The 20,087-nt window shown below is 44.0% G+C and overlaps 1 protein-coding gene and 1 long non-coding RNA gene across 5 annotated transcripts in view; one reads left to right on the plus strand and one right to left on the minus strand.

The window, feature by feature from the left end:
- The window catches only part of LOC113629053 (uncharacterized), a 73,916-nt gene extending 53,863 nt beyond the window's left edge, over positions 1–20,053 (minus strand). Inside the window, exon 1 of one of the 2 annotated variants that reach the window (XR_003436364.1) lies at positions 19,907–20,053. This is a non-coding gene — a long non-coding RNA (uncharacterized LOC113629053). Of the gene's footprint in view, positions 1–18,649; positions 19,760–19,906 lie in introns of those variants that run through there. The other variant, XR_003436367.1, reaches the window with a different exon arrangement.
- Positions 19,779–20,087, plus strand: part of METTL21A (methyltransferase 21A, HSPA lysine) — a 54,345-nt gene continuing 54,036 nt past the window's right edge. For all 3 annotated transcript variants that reach the window (XR_003436344.1, XR_003436345.1, XM_027123091.1), the window contains exon 1: positions 19,779–19,898. The gene's annotated coding sequence lies outside the window, so the exon portion shown is untranslated. The remainder of the gene's footprint in view (positions 19,899–20,087) is intronic.

A 20,087-nucleotide genomic window follows, 5' to 3' on the forward strand; every position in this document is an offset into this window, starting at 1 on the left:
ATGTTTTCTTCTAAAATTTTTATAGTTTTAGCTCTTACATTTTGGTCTATGATCTATTTTGAGCTAATCTTTGTGTATGCTGTAAGATAAAGATCCAACTTCATTCTTTTGCATGTGGATATCCAGTTGTTCTGGCACCATTTGTTGAAAAGACGATTAATTCGCCCATCCAGTTATCTTGGTACTCTTGCCAACAGTCTGTTTACCATAAATATAAGTGTTCATTTCTGGAATTTCAATTCTATTCCATTGGTATATATCTCTCTCTTTGTGTCACTACCACCAAGTCTTGATTACTCTAGCTTTGTAGTAAGTTTTGATATTGAGGATTGTGAGTCCTCCAACTTTGTTCTTTTTCAAGATTGTTTCAGCTATTACAGGTGTCTTCCATTTCCTTTTGAATTTTAGAATCAACTTGCCAATTTCTCCACACAGCCCAGCTTGGATTTTTGATAGGTATTGCATTGAATCTGTAGATCGATTTGAGAAGTATTGCCATTTTAATAATACTGTCTTGTGAGCCACAAACATTGGATGTCTTTCCATTTATTTAAGTTCTAAATTTCTCTTTTTTGGGCTGCTCTTTGCGGCTCATGGAATTTTAGTTCCCCAGGCCCCCGGCAGTGAGAGCACCGAGTGGAGTCCTAACCACTGAACCACCAGGGAATTCCCTAAGTTTTAAATTTCTTTCTAATACTATTTTGTAGCTTTGTACAAAATACTATTTTGTAGTTTTGTACAAAATACTATTTTGTAGTATTCAGTGTACAAATTTTACACTTCTTTTGTTAAATTTATCCAGAAGTATTTTATTCTTTTTGATGCTATTGTAAATACAATAGTTTTCTTAATTTCATTTTGGATTGTTCATTGATAGTGTATAGAAATACATTTGTCTTTTGTATAATGTCTTTGTATCCTGCGATCTTGCTGAATTTATTAGTTCTAATAGTGTGTGTGTGATTCTTTAGAATTTTCTATATACAAGATCATGTCTTCTGCAAATAGATAGAGTTTTGTTTTCCTTTTCAATCTGAATGCCTTTTCTTTTTCTTGTCTTGACTGGAATCTCCAGTACAATATAGAACAGAAGTAGTGAGAGCAGACATCCTTGTTTTGCTCTAAGGGAGAAAGTGTTGTCTCTGACCATTAAGTATGGTGTTACCTGTGGTTTTTTCTTAAATGCCCTGTATTAGGTAAAGAGTTTCCCATCTATTCTAGTTTATTGGTTCTTTTTTTTTTTTTTTTTGATATCACAGAAAGGTGTTGAATTTTGTCAAATGCTTTTTCTGTGTGTATTGAGAGGATCATATTTTTTCCCTTTATTCTATTAATATGGTGTATTAAGTTGATTTATTTTTGGATGTTAAACCAACTTTGCATTCTTGGTATAAATCCCACTTTGTCATAGTGTGTAATTCTTCTTATGCACTTCTGGAATTGTTTATCTTTTATTTCATTGAGAATTTTTGCATCTATATTTATGAGGGGTATTAATCTGTGGTTTTCTCTTCTTAAGATGTCTGGTTTTGGTATCAAGGTAATTCTGGCCTCAAAGAATGAAGAGGAAGTATTCCCTCCTATTCTACATTTTTAAAGAGTTTGTGAATGGTTGGTATTAATTCTTCTTTAAATTACCAGTGAAGTAATCTGGGCCTGGGATTTTCTTTGTGGGAAAATTTTAAATTACTAATTCAAAGTCTTTAGTTGTTATAGGTTTATTCAGGTTTTCTGTTTCTTCTTAAGTCAGTTTAGGTAGTTTGTGTCTTCTTAGGAATTCATCTAAGTTATCTAGTTTGTTGGCTCTTCATAGTATTCCCTTATAATCCTTTTTATTTCTATAAGGTTGGTGGTGATATCCCCTTCTTCATTTGCATCTTCTCTTTTTTTTTTCTTGGTCAGTCTAACTAAAAGTTTGTCAATTGATCTTTTGATCAATTTGATCTTTCTGAAGAGCAATTTTTGGCTTCATTGATTTTCTGTGTTTTTCTATTCTCTGTTTCATTTATTCTACGTTTACTATTTGTTTTTCATATAGTTCATATCTTTATTTCTCTATTCTTCAATTATTGCCTGCTTTTGTGTTAGATATTTTCTAGTGTACCAGTTTTATTCCCCTGTCATTTCTTTTACTATATATTTTTCAGTTATTTTCTCAGTGATTGTCCTTGGGATTATAATTAACATCTTAACTGGAAACAATCTAGTTTGGATTAATACTAGCTTAATTTCAATAGTATACAGAAACTTTGTTCTAATATAGCTTTGTTCACTCCTTCTTTTTTTTTTTTTTTATTTTTTATTTATTTATTTTTTGCGGTGTGTGGGCCTCTCACTGCTGTGGCCTCTCCCGTTGCGGAGCACAGGCTCCGGACGCGCAGGCTCAGCGGCCATGGCTCAAGAGCCCAGCCGCTCCGCGGCATGTGGGATCCTCCCGGACCGGGGCACGAGCCCGCGTCCCCTGCATCGGCAGGCGGACTCTCAACCACTGCGCCACCAGGGAAGCCCTCCATCTTCTTTTGTATTATTATGGTCATATAAATGACATCTTTATATTTTATAAGCTCATGAACATAGTTTTATAATTGTTGCTTTATGCAGCTGTCATTTAAACAATATAGGAAAAGTTACACACACACACACACAACTCCCATTTATACTGTTATTTATATTCACCTATGCTGTATTTACTTGTGTTCTTCATCCCTCTTTTTTTTTTTTTTTTTTTTTTTTTTTTTTTTGTGAGTAGATGCATTCCTGAGAAAATAGGGGAAGCCCAGAAGTGAGAACCAATAAGAAAAACCAAATGTTCCTCCCTATACCGTGCTATTGATCTAGAAGGCAGAAGTAGAAAGTCCTTGGTAGAGCTTCCCTAAATGTGTGGTATGTCTGGCCTTTTCCTCCATATTCTTGGTACTCAGTATGGTCAAGGGTGAGATCTTTATCTTTTTATGTGGATTCAATTACTGTCTAGTGTCTTTTCATGTAGTCTGAAGCCCTTTATTATTTCTTGTGGGGCAGATCTACTAGTGACAGATTCTCTCAGGTTTTGCTTATATTTATTTGAATGTCTTCTCCATTTTGAAAGGATATTTTGCTGGATGTGCAATTCTGTTTTTTTGTTTCAGCGCTTAAAATATGTCATCCCACTGACTGCTGGACTCCATAATTTCAGATGAGAAGTCAGCCATTAATTTCACCAAGGATCTCTTGCACATGATGTGTCATTGTTCTCTTGCTACTTTCAAGATTCTCTCTTCATCTTTGGCTTTAGACAGCTTGACTATGTGTATTTCAGTGTGGATCTCTTTGAGTTGATCCCACTGGAGTTTGCTGAGTTTCTAGGGTGTGCAGATTGATCTTTTCCATCAAGTTTGGGAAATTTTTGGCCATTATTTCTCCAAATATTCTTTCTGCCTCTTTTCTCTCTTTTCTCCTTATGGGACTCCCATTATGCATGTTCTGGTTAATTTTCATTTCCTTATTCAGATTTTTAAATGCAGGCATAAGTACTCCTATAGGTATACTCCTGTAGGTGAAACTGCTACGTTATGGTAGTGACATTAAGAACTTTGATAGCTATCACTATTTGCCTTCTCAAAAGTTTATAACAAGGCACTGTATATCAGCAACGTATGAGCAAGCCCATTTCTCTTAGGGACATTTTATTGATTGGAGGTTTTTTAAAATTATTGGATGAGGTGCTTATTTTCAGTTGGGCTGTAGTTCCTTAGCTGTATCTTACTGCCTCTCAGAATCTTTTTATCAATGGTGCTATTATTTCTAGTTCCTTCTAGAATCATCCTCAGAAAACATTCATGAAGAAGAAATGATGGGCATATTTCCCAATGCTTTTTTGTTCTGTCTAGTTTTATTTCTCACTAAAGAGAAGTCTATTTGTTCTAAATTACATCTGTCTCAAATGCTAGGCAGAGCTGTGGCCTTTCTCTGAGCCCTCAAGTCCACGAGGAGGCTTATATTATAAACACAGTTTTGTTAACTGCTTTTTTCCCACTCAACCACCTCATGTGAATATTTTCCAGTGAATTCTACAATTTATAATGGCTACAGTCATTCATAACTGCAAAAAGAAACACTAATATTGCTCGTTTTGTTAGTTTCTGATTCTTCCCTGTAATAAATAACACAGCAATGATTATCAGTAACCTCCAGGCGAGCTGGAGCCCTGTCTATTTTATTCTTTGCTGTGTTGCAGCATCTAGCACAGAGTCTGCCTTATAAAAGACACCAATAAGTGTGTGTAGAATGAATAAGTGGTTGAATAACAAGCTCTTATGTTATGTATTATATGTAACAATACAAATGTGATTATTTCCTTCAAAAAAATAACCCAGAGGAGAAATTGATGGGTGGGTAGATCTATAGTTTTTAAGCCCTTGGCCAATGTTTTCAAATTGCCTACAGAAAGATTTTGCCAATTTACACACCCATTGGTATATAAGAGAACACCTGTTTCTCTACTCTGGCCAACTACTCGTTTGTTTAAATCTATGCAACTGATGGTTGAAGAACAAGGTATTCTTAACAGTTTTAATGTGCATTTCTTTTAGGACAAGTGATGTTGAACTTTTTAATGTCTTTCGCCATTTGCTCCTTTAACCAGCAGAGCTCATCACTCTGGGAGGAAGGCTGGTCTCTTTGAGTCATGGGGGCCACAACCTGGGGCTGCTCAGGGAATGAGAAGGCTGTTCTGTGACCGTCCCAACCCACTTGCTTCTCAGGCAATCTCACAGGGTGTCATCCTCATTGATAGGAAGAAAAGCAGGGAGAGGTCTAATTGTACCTTGCTTCTGGCACCACGACCTGGGCAATTCTGGTTTACCTTTTGGATCTTAGGAACTTAGGGGGAGGGCTCTCACTGCCACCACCTCCACTGACGTTCACCTTCCTCTAGGCAGACAGTCTCCAAGCTTTTTGGGTTTGGCACCCATGTTGGCAAACAATTTTTAAGCATGCCTTTCCAATATATGTCTGTTAACTAATAAAGTCTATATATGTCCAGTAATGTTAACGTATTAAATACATATAAAGCTATCACATGAAACTTAACATTTTAAAGGGTGAGATTAAAAAGATCTATAGAACCAGCAGTTCCAATGTTCCTTCTTGCTCAGTGATATTTCCCTTTGGGCTCCCCGACTTTGGAGTCCAGTGCTCTGGGGTATTTGTGGGAAAGTGGGTTGTCTCCTGTCTGAGCAGGTGAGTTGGTTACACAATTCTTAGAGAGCTAGACTTCCTTTGCCACTGTCCAGTTGGCTATATAGACCAGCACTTTTCATGGGGTGCTGTAGAAGGGCACTTTAATTACTGTTCCGTCAACGCCCAGTGCCCTCTGATGCAAACATTTTATGAGGGCCAAGTGACAGTACTGGCCGTCTTTCCCACTCTCCTCATTATCTGGCTGCCTTGCAATCAGCAGCTAATCTGCTTATTCAAAGAAGACCATGACATTTGAGTAAAGGAAGGCAGCAGCGGGAGCCTAGTCAGGACCTACGCTTTGCTGTTAGATTTTGCATTACAATGATGGAACTGAGCAAAATATTTATATCACATCATACTGTGTAAACATGTAAGGTCTCTGTACAGAGAAATACACATGCAAAAAAAATTCAACTGAACTAATAAAGGAAACAATACGCAAATAAATATTATGAGACAATTTCTTTGTAGTAAAATTTACCACCAAATGCTTTCATGGAAATAGCTTTCCCCAAAGAAAGAAGAAAAATCCTCTAATAGACTTTAGTTGAAAACTTTGGTGTGGGGCGCGGAGCAGTGCAGCGAGAAGGCTGATGTATTTGAAAGACCAAGGAGCTCTGGAGACGGACAACTGGATTTGAACTAGGTCTAGACCCCAAGCTTGCCATGGGTTACAGTGTGACCTTTGACAGTGAGATTTTTCTTTTAATAAGAGGAGATAATAATCCCCTTACCTTGCAATATTATGAAAATTAGAGAATGTCCACCAACCATTTTGCTTATGGTATTGCTCAATAAATTTTGGTGTTTTTTTTTTTTTTTTTTTTTTTTTGCCAGACCATGCAGAATGTGGGATAGTTCCCTGACCAGGGATCAAACCCACATCCCCTGCAGTGGAAGCACAGAAAGCATGGAGTCTTAACCGCTGGACCACCAGGCAAGTCCCTGCTTGTTTATTCTTTCCTCACCTTTTTTATTGTTTTTTTTTTTTTTTTGCGGTACGCGGGCCTCTCACTGTTGTGGCCTCTCCCGTTGCGGAGCACAGGCTCCGGATGCACAGGCTCAGCGGCCATGGCTCACGGGCCCAGCCGCTCCACGGCATGTGGGCTCTTCCCAGACCAGGGCAAGAACCCGTGTCCCCTGCATCGGCAGGCGGACTCTCAACCACTGCGCCACCAGGGAAGCCCCTCCTCACCTTTTTTAGACCATGGGAATTTCTTTCATGCCTGCTTATGCCCTAACTTCAAAGTTTGCCTCTTTTTTATTTCAGCATTAATGATGTAGCACATTTTTCCTAGAGCTGCTTTAACTACTTTAAAAATGTCTTAAATTTGAGACTTCTATTTTAAACGTCTCTGTTCTATTTGACCATTTCTAAGTCTGTAAAATGCAAACACGTGGGTTTATTCTGATGAAAGTTAGTGCATCTGCACTCAGCTACTTCCATAATGCAATTGGCATCAGAATTACTTTTAGCCTCATAAGCTGATTTTTTTTCTTTTTTTAATTATAGGTAACTCTAGTGTTCTAGAAATTCACATATCCAGCAAAACACACACCCACACCCACTGAAAAACCCCTGTTTTAGGAGAGTGCTTCTCCACCCAGCTCTTTCTGTTCAGCTTTTCTGTGTTCCTTCTTCAGTTCTGCAAATACAGGTTTATATTTAGCCCCCTTTTGATTCTCCATATGTTCCTTCTAAAAACATTTCCTATTAAGGACTTTTCAATGGCTGATCTCTTGGAGAACTACTGAGTGAACATGACCCGGGGTAGGTGTGAGTGAGGTTTGTCCGCAGGTGGCATCCCGACCAAACCATGAGTCAAGGAAGCCCCTCAGGGAAAGTTCTGGCCCACAGCTCTCCCGTTTTTCCGGAAAACTTACTGCTGATGACCAGAGAGGGTCAAACACGGTGTGTGCGGGGTCAGTGTCACTTCCCTTTGCCCATGTTCTCCACTCTGTGGGGAGGGTGAGTGGACAGCCAGAGGATGGGAAAGGTGGAGTCCTACCACAGACAAAAGGTAGCCAACCTATTGGCAGGGAGAGGCCAGCATGCCTACCTGCCCAGGTTCACGGTGGGCAGGGGCTTCCCAGTCTGGGCCCTGACTCCAGACTGAGGTCCTCTAAGGGAGATGACCCTGGCTGCCTGTTCTCAGGGCAACCATTTACGCTTGGCCTAAAGGACAGGAGGAGTGAGGGGAAGGGTTTTGAAGCCAGTGAGACTAGCCTTGGAGTCCTTCCACTGGGCCTTTGGAATCACTCTGGGCCTTGGTTTCCTCATCTCTAAAGAGCATACAGTGCATGACTCATCTGTGCTTTACTGCAGTGGTCTGGCACGGAACCCGTAATATCTCCAAGGTACGCGTGTACTGCAATAAAGCAACTTGCGTGAATTTTTCGGTCTCCCAGTGCATATAAAAGTTATGTTTACATGACACTGGAGTCTACTGATGTGCAATAGCATTATGTCTGAAAAAACAACGTACATACCTTAATTTAAAATACTTTATTGCTGGACTTCCCTGGTGCTTCAGTGGTTAGGGCTTCGTGCTTCCACTGCAGGGGGTACAGTTGATCTCCCTGGTCCAGGAACTAAAATCCCGCATGCTGTGCATAGTTCGCCCCCCCCCAAAAAAAAAACAAACCTTTATTGCTAAAAAAAAAGGATACCCATCATCTGAGCCTTCAGCAAGTTGTAATCTTTTTGCCTGTGGAGGGTCTTGCCTCGTGCTGATGGCTGCTGACGGATCAGGGTGATGGTTGCTGAAGGCTGGGCTGGCTGTGGACGTTTCTTAGATAAGACAACAGGGATGTTTGACACATCGACTGACTTCCTTTCATGAACGATTTCTCTGTAGCACGCGGTGCTGTTTGATGGCATTTTACCCACAGTAGAACTTCAACATTTGAGTCAATCCTCTCAAACCCTACCACTGCTTTATCAACTGAGTTCATGTAATATTCTAAATCTTTTGTTGTCATTTCAACAATCTTCACAGCATCTTCACCAGGAGTTGACTTCACTTCAAGAAATCACTTTGCTCATCCATCAGAAGCAACTCCTCAGCCGTTAAAGTTTTATCAGGAGATTGCAGCAATTCAGTATCATCCTCAGGCTGCACTTCTAATTCTAGTTCTCTCGCTATTTCCACCACATCTGTGGTTACTTCCTCCACTGAAGTCTTGAACCCCTCCAAGTCATCCAGGAGGGCTGGAATCAACTTCTTCCTGACTCCTGCTAATGTTGCTATCTTGGCCTCTTCCTATGAATCACTAATGTCCTTCATGGCCTCTAGAATGGTGAAGCCTTTCCAAAAGGTTTTCAATTGACTTTGCCAAGATCCATCAGAGGAATCACTATCTCTGGCAGCTGTAGCCTTAGAAAATTCCTTAAATAAGACCTGAAAGTTGAAATTGCTCCTTGATCCATGGGCTGCAGAATGGCTGCTATGTTAGCAGGCATGAAAACATCATTAATCTCATTGTACATCCCCATCAGAGCTCTTGGGTGACCAGGTACTTTGTCAATGAGCAATAATAATTTGAAAGGTATCTTTTTTTCTGAGCAGTAGTCCTCGACAGTGGGCTTAAAATATTTAGTAAACCATGTTGTAAACAGATGTGCTGTCATCCGGGCTTTGTTGTTCCCTTTACAGAGCACAGGCAGAGTAGATTTAGCATCATTCTTATGGACCCTAGGATTTTCGAAATGGTAAATGAGCATTGGCTTCAACTTCAAGTCATCAGCTGCAGTAGCCCCTAACAAGAGTGTCGGTCTGTCCTTTGAAGCCAGATATTGACTTCTCTCTAGATATGAAACTTCTTGACGGCATCTACACACAGAAAATCTGTGGTTTAGTGCAGCCACCTTCGTTATCGTAGCTAGATCTCCTGGGTAACTTGCTGCAGCTTCTACATCAGCACTTGCCGCTTCACCTCGCACTTTTACGTTATGCAGACAGCTTCTTTCCTTAAACCTCACGAACAACCTCCGCAGCTCCCTCACCTCTCTCAGCATTCACAGAACTGAAGAGAGTTAGGGCCATGCTCTGGATTAGGCTTTGGTTTAAGGAATGTTGTGGCTGCTTTGATCCTCTATCCAGACCATTGTTCTCTACACCAGCAATAAGGCTGTTTCGTTTTCTTACCACCCCGGTGCTCACTGGAGTAGCACTTTTCACTTCCTTCAAGAACTTTTCCTTTGCCTGCATAACCGGGCTAACTGGTACAAGAGGCCTAGCTTCTTGGCCTCTCTCAGCTTTTGACATGCCTTCCTCACTAAGCTTGTTTCTAGCTTTTGATTTAAAGTGAGAGACGGCGACTCTTCCTTTAACTTGAAAACTTAGAGGCCACTGTAGGGTTATTAATTGGCCTAATTTCAATATAGTTATTTCTCAGGGAATAGGGAGGCCCCAGGAGAGGGAGAGAGATGGGGGAATGGCTGGTCAGTGGAGCAGTCAGAACACACACAATACTTATGGATTAAATTTGCTGTCTTATATGGTTGAGGTTCGTGGTGCCCCAAAACTATTATAATAATAACATCAAATAGCACAGATCACTATAACAAGTATAATAATAATGAAAAAGTGTGAAATATTGCAAGAATTACCGAAGCGTGACACAGAGACACAGTGAGCAAATGCTGTTGGAAAAATGGTGCCTATAAACTTGCTCGACACCTATCTCATCAGCACATCTTGGATTCCCTTTCAGTCCTTTGTCTTTATTCTTTTGCCTTCATTTTCAGTTCTTTTCATTCCAGTTGCTTTTTAAAATTTATGATTAATTTTTAAACTATTTATTTACTTATTTATTTGGTTGCACCAGGTCTTGGTCGCGGCAGGCAGGCTCCTCAGTTGTCGCATTCGAACTCTGAGTTGCGGCATGCATGTGGGATCTAGTTCCCTGACCAGGGAGCGAACCCGGGCCCCCCGCATTGGGAGCATAGAGTCTTAACCACTGCGCCACCAGGGAAGTCCCTATGATTAATTTATTTATTTGGCTACGTCTGGTCTTAGTTGCGGCACATGGGATCTTTCGTTGCAGCACGCAGGCTTCTCTCTAGTTGTGGCGTGTGGGTTTCGGAGCACGTGATCTCAGTAGTTGCTGCGTGCAGGTTTAGTTGCCCCACGGCATGTGGGATCTTAGTTCCCCGACCAGGGATCAGGGATCAAATTGAACCTGCATCGCCTGCACTGGAAGGTGGATTCTTTACCACTGGACCACCAGGGAAGTCCCTCATGCCAGCTGCTTTGATTCCAGTTTGACCCAGTTGATTCATTCCAATTGACACCAGTAGACAGTGGGTTCTGCTTCTTCCTTTCTAGATACTTTGTTTCCATCTTTGCTGAATGTTACCATATTTATTTACCTAGAGCTAAAAGCCCCTTGAAGAAATCACCACAACCACTGGAAGAGACGGGTGTTCCTGGCCTGGCATGTTCTGGAAACCTCCTTCCTCCAGCCTTCCTCAGCCTCAGTGCCCTGAGGGCCGGGCCAGTGAGCAGTGTTCCTTCCCCTCTCTGGGAGGGGACAACAGTGAGGAAATAGGTAATAGCAAAGTTAGTAAATGCTTCCTGTGTGCAAAGTACTGGTCTAAGCCCTGAGTATGGGGTAACCACCTTCCTCCTCATATCAAGTGGGCAGGGTCATGGTAAGATGCCCATTGTGCAGATGAGGAAAATGAGGCACAAAAATGCTAGTTCATTGGTCAAGGTCATGCAGCCAGAAAGGACACAGTCAGGAGTTAAATGCAGACCTTTGACTCCAAGCCTGTTTTCTTAATCCTTCGCTCTAAGGACACTCAGTAATATCCATTGCAGTGTTCAGTGAGCTCCTCCATACATCTCCTCCTTTGGTGCCCACGGCAGCCCTGTGCGGTGGGCATTGTCATCAACCCCATTTACAGATGAGGAAACCGAAGCTCAAGGCATGGCAGTGACTTGCCCAAGGCCCCGTGACTGGGGACTAGTGCAACTGGGACTCGAGTCCACAACCTGCAACCCCAACACCCCACTCTTCCCCTGCCCCGCCGTGCTGCAGAGTAGAACACTGGGCTTGTGCAGAAGTGGTACTTTCGAATAAACTGAACCCAAAGTTGCAGTAAAGCTGCTAAGTAGGCAAGAGCGTAGGAAGAAAGAAAGGCCAGTTTTCTGAGAAGCTGCAGCAGCCTGGGGGAGCCTGGTGGCTGAGTGGAGGTGGTGGGAAAGGGGCGAGACCAGAGACTGGTGCCCTGGTGGCCCAGACAGAAAGGCCTATTTAAGTCCAATGCCCAGAGAAGTCTGGTGTCCAGGAGAAAGGCAAGAATCTGGCGCTGGCCAGCGTCGCTCAGAGAGAACAGAACATGTCGGTTGGGCGCGGAGAGCAGCCAAGGGCAAGGGCAAGCCTGCATCGCTCTTATAATCTTGAATTTTTAGATAATGGGACTCTTGGACTTGTTTGAAGGCAAAAAGGATAGGCCGTTGGTGGAACAAGTTGGGGAGCAAGGCTCCCCAGAACTGGGGAGGTGACAGAATTCTTAGGGCCGGGTGGGGAGCAGACACCTTTTCATCGTAGGATGGACAAGAAAGGTGCAGCCAGAGATCACGCTTCTCTTTCGTGAACATTTATCAAGGTGTGTGTGGACTCAAGTCACCTGCTGACTGTGAGTGTAGAGAGGACATTTTTGTCTTTCAAACACAAGTTCATTTAAAGATTAGGATCACAGTTGTTGTTTGGCAAATACAACAGCAAGTTATTATATATGAGGACCTTATAGAACGTTTATATTCTGTTTACATTACTTCCTAAAAACACACAACAGAAAATATACCAGCTAAAGTGAAAAAGGGAAATTTATTTTCAGGTTACACCGGCATCTATAGGCCCTGGGAGCTCAAGTGCAGCCAGGAACCAGACACGATGGTTCTCCTGTCCTGGGCATGACAGGAGAACCTTCTCCACACACAGCACACTGAGAAGGACCCTGCACGGGCACGACTTTACTCTCTTTTGTTCAAGGAACCAGCCCAGACTGAAAGTATCAGTATTGTTTTTCTTCTTCAGGGAACAAAAAAGAAGAAAGCAGTTCAAACTGGCTTCAGGTAATTAGGGAATTTAGCGGCTCAAATAACAAACAATTCCTGGCCCACCAGATCCAGGTGGTCACACGGCACCACAGGAGGCACCTCTCCCTCCACTGGTACCTGTGCTGGCTCCAGTCTCTGCTGGCTCAGCCCTCTTGGGACCAGATGACTAACAGGAACTCTGGTTCTCCGAGAGTCCCAGCAAGTCTCAGGATGGGCTGCGGGTAAGCCTAGTGTTGGTCGCATGCCCACTTCTGACCCACTCATGTCCAGATGGAAGGAAATGTTCATTGGCCAGACCTGGGACACGTGCCTGGTCCTAGAGCCACAGCTGAGGTCAGTCCCACCCCAGACACAGAACAGTAAGAGCAAACGCTACAGGAAGTTCACTGTTTTGCTGGGCACGGTTTTAAGTGCTTTCGATAACTCATTTTAACCTCAGCTTACCGTCTTTGTTTACTAATTTAATCAGCATATTATCCCCTTTTTATAGCTGGGGAAATTGAGGTGCAGGTGAACGTGTCTTAGCCAAGGTCTCAAAGCTAGTTGCAGCTAAGACGCAGAGCTGGGATTTGACCCAGACTCTTGGGCCCCAGAAGCTGGGCTCTTGACCATTAGCAAAAGGGGACTGCTACCAACAAAATGGGAAATGGATGTTGAGCTAACAGAGATAATAACAAGAGATGTCCAGTAGCCACCCTGAACTCTAGCTCTGCAGAGGGAATTATTTGTCCAGCCCGAGTTGGGTATCCACCTTGGCCCAGGGCAGGATCACACTGTACCAGGGTGGCTGCATTTACTGTGACCTTGTACATGGACTAGTTCCAGAAAACAGGAGGGATAAAAGAATAAGCTCCCTTCTACCACTACCATTCTCTAGTAAGGTGTCATATGATTGGGGAAAGGCAATTGTAGTCACAGGGATAAAAATAAAAAGCTATCAACTAAAAGACCCTGGGCATAGTTATTCTACCCCTAAATTCTGCTCCCCGCAACGGGTGAGTGGGTAAGAAGGGTCCAAAAGCCTGCAGGTACCTGGGGGAACTGTGGAGCTGGAGGGGATGCCCAAGCATGGTCCGTTTCAGTTGTTTGGGTGCAGGAGAGGACCAGGGAATGAAGCCCAGTCCCGACTGCTATAAAGAAAAAGCACATAGGGTTCCCTGGTGGCGCAGTGGTTGAGAGTTCACCTCCGATGCAGGGGACACGGGTTCGTGCCCCAGTCCGGGAAGATCCCACATGCCGCGGAGCGGCTGGGCCCGTGAGCCATGGCCGCTGAGCCTCCGTGTCCGGAGCCTGTGCTCTGCAACGGGAGAGGCCACAACAGTGAGAGGCCCGCGTACCGCCAAAAAAAAAGAAAAAGCACACAGATTTACAGATTGTTATATTATGATTGAGCCACGTTGTGGATTTACAGATAATCCAAAGTGAGTCTACCTTTTGCACATCTCCCACAAGACTGTCCTAAGTAGGAAAACATTCTTCAAGCCTTAGAATCACAGTTGGATAAAGGCGGTCAGTAGTTTCAGGTGATGCTGACAAGGGGGAGGGGGACAGGTGTGGGGCAATTAAGGTGTCATTATGAGCTAGGGGGAGCTCCAAAAAAGGATGACTTTACTGAAACTAAGCCACCCGCATTAAATGCTCCTACCTGTTTTGAAATTTCCGTCCCTTTCACACCTGTGTTCTGACAGCTTCTGCTGAGTTATACTATGTAACAAACCCCAGTCTCAATGGTTAGCTCAACAAAGGTTTATTTCTCATTCGTGGCTCACATATTTTATGGGTCGTTTGTGGTTCTGCTCCACCTGGGGATGGGGTTAGGGAGCGCCCCCATCTGGGGCCTGCAGGTCTTCAGCAAAGGGAAAAGGCGCAATCCTGCTGTGGCTCATAGGTGGCAAATGTCATTTCCACCCACTTTCTATTGGCCAAAGCAAGTCATGTGGCCAAGCCTGACTTCAACAGGGTGGGGAGACATCCCTCCTTTGGGAAGGGTCAACTAGGACAGGTCTGTAGAAGGCAGACTGGGTATTAAAAATAATGCAGTCTACCACATGCCCAATTTGTTTTCAAGGATTAAAAATTTATTTGCAAGTATTCACGGGGAACCACTGGCTGTTTTGGTTTATTCTGATAAAAACAGAGCTGCATTAAAAAAAAAATAGAGGGCTTCCCTGGTGGTGCAGTGGTTAAGAACCCGCCTGCTAATGCAGGGGACACGGGTTCAAGCCCTGGTCTAGGAAGATACCACATGCCGCGGAGCAACAGGGCCCATGCGCCACAACTACTGAGCCTGTGCTCTAGAGCCCGTGAGCCACAACTACTGAGCCTGTGAGCCACAACTACTGAGGCCGTGAGCCACAACTACTGAACCATGTGCCTAGAGCCCGTGCTCTGCAACAAGAGAAGCCACCGCAATGAGAAGCCCGCACACCACAACGAAGAGTAGCCCCCACTCGCCACAACTAGAGAAAGCCCGCACCCAGCAACAAAGACCCAATGCAGCCAAAAATAAATAAATAAAACAAATACATTAAAAAAAAAATAGAGCTGCACTTAATGTTTACAGAACAAGTAGACACTAAGTGTCTACATGAGTTGCATATGTTCCTAAACATTCTTTCTGGTGCTCCCTGAGCCAAATGCTACCAATCAGAACACTGGCTGGGCTAAAGGACACTCTTGTCTAATACTAACAAGGAAAAGCAAATGAAAACTTTCTAGATAAACTGTAAGTAAATCTAATGAGACAGATGTCCTATGTCAGTTTAGTGGAGTGCTGGAGAGGTTGGGAGGTTTGGTTTTGTTTCATAAAGTCCTATGTATGATTTCAGCAGAAACCATGGAGAGCGGGGAGAAGGAATGCGGGAGGGGTACAATCTGTGACAGGCTTTATGCATGAGGAACCTGGGATCTTGGGATGTTTATAGTACAGGTAACCCTTAAGCAACAAGAGGGTTAGGGGTGCTGACCCTCTGTGCAATCAAAAATCTGCATATAACTTATAGTCAGCCCTTCCTATCCACAGTTCCCCTGTATTCTCAGGTTCAACAAACTGCAGGTCACGTAGTACTGAAGTATTTACTATTGAAAAAAATCTGACTATAAGTGGACCGGCATGGTACAAACCCGTGCTGTTCAAGGGTCAACTGTAATTACTCAAGGTCATACCAATTAAACTGTCAGAGGCAGAATTTAAATTTTCATAGTTCCTCTGGCTCCAAAGCACATCCTTTTTCTCGTGCCCAGTGATGGCTCCCCAAAGGAAAGGAACAAAGAGGAAAAGAGAAAATAAGGAGACAGGAGGTTTAAAGAAAGGAAAGTTGAGAGGGAGAAGCAATACAGAGAGGTAGAGGAGGTAAGAAAGAAAGGAGATACTAGGAGAGAAGAAAGGAGAGGGAGAGAAGACCAAAAAAAAATACAAAATAAAAAAGGAAAAAATGAATAATATTGAAGGAGAAGAATAAAGTTGGAGGACTGATACCATCTGACTTCAGACTTACTGTAAAAATGTAGTAATGAAGACAGTGTGGTATTGGGGTGAAAGAACAGACAAATAGATGGAGCAGAATAGAGAGCCCAGGAATCGACTCATATAAATACAGTCAAGAGATTTTTGACAAAGTGGCAAAGGCAATGCAAGGGAGAAAAAGATAGTCTTTTCAACAAACGGTGCTGGAACAACTGGACATTCACATGCAAAAACTAAATCTAGACACAGACCTACACCCTTCACAAAAGTTAACTGGCTATGGATCACAGACTTAAATTAAAATGTAAAACTATAAAACTCCTAGAAGATAACATAGGAGAAAACCTAGATGACCTTGCGTAAAGTGATGCTGTTTTAGGTATAATACCAAAGGCGTGATACATGAAAGAAATAACTGATAAGCTGAACTTCCATTAAAATTAAACATTTCTGGAGACTTCCCTGGCAGTCCAGTGGTTAAGACTCTGCGCTTCCACTGCAGGGGGTGTGGTTTTGATCCCTGGTGGGGGAACTAAGATCCCACATGCCATGTGGTGTGGCCAAAAAAATAAATAAAATAAATCAGGGCTGGAAACCTAATGAGACACAAAAATGAGAAGAAGTGAAACAAAATTAAACACCTCTGCTCTGTGAAAGAAACTGTCAAGAGAATAAGACAAGCCACAGACTGGGAGAAAATATTTGCAAAAGACACATCTAATGAAGGACTGTTATCTAAAATATACAAAGAACTCTTAAAACTTAACAATAAGAAAACAATCATATTTTAAAATGTCCAAATAACAGGTACATGAAAATGTGCTCAGCATCACTAATCATCACAGGAATGCAAATCAATGCCACAATGAGATATCACCTCATACCTGCTGAACGGCTATTATCAAAAAGGTAAGAGATAATAAGTGTTGGTGAGAATGTGGAGAAAAGGAAACCCTTGTGCACTGTTGGCAGGAATGTAAATTGGTACAACCACTATGAAAAACAGTATGGATGTTCCTCTAAAAATTAAAAAGTAGAACAGAATTACATATAATCCAGCAATCTCACTTCTGGGTACATATATCTCTGAAGGAAATGAAATCACTGTCTTCAAGAGATATCAGCATTCTCGTTTTCAATGCAGCATTATTCACAATAGCCAAGACGTGGGAGCAACCTAAGTTTCATCATCAGATGAATGAATGAAGAAAATGTGGTGTGTGTGTATACACACACCTCCCCACAGGGAATATTATTCAGCCATAAAAAAGAAGGAAATCCTGCCATTTTCAACAACATGGATGACCTTTGGGGTATTATGGTAAGTGAAATAAGTCAGACAGACAAATACTATATGATACAAATATTCACTTAAATGTGGAATCTAAAAAAAAAAAAAAAAAGGACTCATAGAGATAGAGAACAGATTGGTGGTGGCCAGAAGCAGAGGATGGGAGGTGGGGGAAATGAGTGTAGGTGATCAAAAGGCACGAACTTCCAGTTATAAGTTCTGGGGATGTAATGTACAGAATGGTAACTGTAGTTAACAATACTGTTTTGTACATTTGAAATTTGCTAAGAGAGTAGATCTTAAAAGTTCTCATCACAAGGAAATAAATTGTAACTATGTGAGATGAGGGATATTAACTAAGCTTATTGTGGTAATCATTTTGCAGTATTTACATATATCAAGTCATTATGTTGTATACCATAAACTAATACAACGTTGTATATCAATTACATCTCAACAAAACTGGAAAAAAAAGATGCTCTACATCATATGTCATTAGGGAACTGCAGATTAAAACAACAGCAAGGTACCACTACAAGCCCATTAGAATAGCTAAAATCCAAAACACTGACGACACCAAATGCTGGTAAGGGTGTGAAGCAACAGGAACTCTCATTTCTGGTGGGACTGCAAAATCGTACAGTCACTTTGGAAGACAGTTGGCAGTTTCTTATAAAACTAAACACACTCTTACCATATGACTCAGCAATGATGCTCCTTGGTATCTACCCAAAGGAGCTGAAAACTTATGTCCACAAAGAAGCCCGTACAGGAATGTTTATAGCAGCTTTATTCATAATTGCCAAAACCTGGAAGCAACCAAGATGTCCTTTACTGGGTAAATGGATAAACTGTACTACATCTATACAATGGAATGTTTGTCATTCAGCACTAAAAAGAAATGACTACCAAACAATGAAAAGACGTGGAAGAACCTTAAATGCACACTAAGCAAAGGAAGCCAGTCTGAAAAGGCTACTGTATCATTCTAACTACATCACATTCTGTAAAAGGCAAAACTATGGAGAGTTAAAAAAAAAAGTCAGTGGTTGCCAAAGGTTATGGAGGAAGGACGGATGTGTAGAGGACCGAGGATTTTTAGGAAGTGCAACTACTCTGTATGATACTATAATGCTAGATACATATCTTCTGCATTCGTCCAAGCTCATAAGGTGTACAACACCAACAGTGAACCCCCATGTGTAAACTGTGGCCTTTGGGTTCTAATAATGTGTCAGTGTAGGTTCATCAATTGTAATAAATGTACCATTCTGTTGGGAGATGTTGAGAAGTGGGGAGGCTGTGTATGGGGCGGGGAGTGTTTGGGAAATCTCTGTACAAATCTCTGCCAATTTTGCTGTGAACTTAAAACTGCTCTCAAAAATACATTAAAAAAAAGTTAAAAATGAATAATTGAATAAAGCAAAGAAAGAAAAAAAAAGTAAAAGACCTTCACTGGTGACCTTCAAAGTTCACTTCAAACCATCTTTGCAGCCCCAGGTCCCAGCCTTCTAAGACCTGGACAGAGAGCGGGGCACGCCCCCAGCGGGATGCGAGAGGCGAGGAGAGGGGGGTGGTCTAGGCCTGGCCTGAGCCTCTTACCGGTGGCTGGCGGCAGGAATCACCCGCGAAGCTCTGAAAAACAGGAATGCTCGGGCCCCACAGCGCAGCAGCTGAGCCTTTCCGGTGGCAGCGTCCAGCTCTGAGGAGTTGAAAAGCGCTCCAGTTCATCCTAACGTGCAGGCGGAGCTGAGAATCGCCAAGAGAGAGCGGCGGCCGGTGGGGTCGCGGGTCAAGGTCCGAGAGGAAAAAGAAACCTTCCTGGGAGAAGGATGAGCCCCCCGCCCCGTCCCCCAACGCGGTCACATTCTTGGATGTTCACTCCAGCCGCGCGCTTCCCAGGGGCCTGCGGCCAGATGCCACACTCTCAGCAGCTCTCACCTCAAGAACAGGTGTCCCCAGGGCAGGTGCGCTCACCTTCTGCCCCGGGAGGAGGGAGACCCAGTCCGTGACTGGGGCCGACAGCGCGCCCCGCCCCGTATAACAATCCAGTCCCGGGAGCCACGTGCGGGCTCCGCGAAGGGCTTGGTCACGTTTCCCACTCTACTGGCGCGGATCGCGCGATTACGCCAATTCGGACTTCACTTTGGTGACACGAATACAGATGGGTGTGACCACGTATTCTTCGGCGGGAGTTTTCTCCTATACCTCCTAACTGACCACCGTTAAAACTAAACACAAGCAAGCACACAGTGAAAAACACACACAAAAAAGGCGCGCGCGCGAGAACGAGCACACATACAAGTGGACCCAGCGCCTGTCCAACGCCAGGCAGGTGGCTTCCGGGTTCCCGGTCGCCATGGCACCCACGGCCTCCGCACCTAGCTCTCCCGGCCAGCTCTGCCCTCGGCAGCCAGAGAAACTGACTTGGGGGCCCAAATACCTTGGGGACACACGCGGAGGGAGCACCGCCTCCGCCCCGCCGCGGCATCCCCGTTCCAGGCCCCTGCCCCACACCCGCCACTCCGTGCCGCCGGCGCTCAGGGAGCGCTTGTCCTGGGAAGGCGGGGGACCGGAAACGCGTGACCCCGGCGCGGGCCGCCCGCATGCCCTCACGCACGCCGGTCTACCGGCTCTCTGGCCCTTTAAGGCGGATTTTTCCGCCGTCGACCTGGGGGCGGGGAAAGCGTCGCGCGCAACAGGCGGAGGCCGTCTCCCGAGCCGTAAGTGGAGGCGACGCGGTGCCGCGGAGCTCAGGGTGTGGCGGGCCAGCGCCGCTGGAGGGGGGCTCCTCTCCAAGCTCCCGCCCCTACCTCGCCTGTTCCCGCAGCTGCGGGCCCGCGGGAAGGACGTGCGTACCTGTCGGCCCTTCAGTGGGGCAGGCTGGGGGGCAGGTTGGGCGACTCTGGGGAGGCCTCCGAGCCGCGGATGCCCGAGTCCACGCGGACCCGGGGTTTCGCTACCCGCGAGCGACTCGGAATCCACGAGTGTCTTTCACTTTCAGTCTCCAGGAAATGGAACGGCGTCGACCGTGTATCTC

Source organism: Aethalodelphis obliquidens, unplaced genomic scaffold (assembly GCF_003676395.1).
Source record: "Aethalodelphis obliquidens isolate GAN/ISIS:26980383/991018 unplaced genomic scaffold, ASM367639v1 scaffold2, whole genome shotgun sequence".
NCBI classification, from domain to species: Eukaryota; Metazoa; Chordata; class Mammalia; order Artiodactyla; family Delphinidae; genus Aethalodelphis; species Aethalodelphis obliquidens.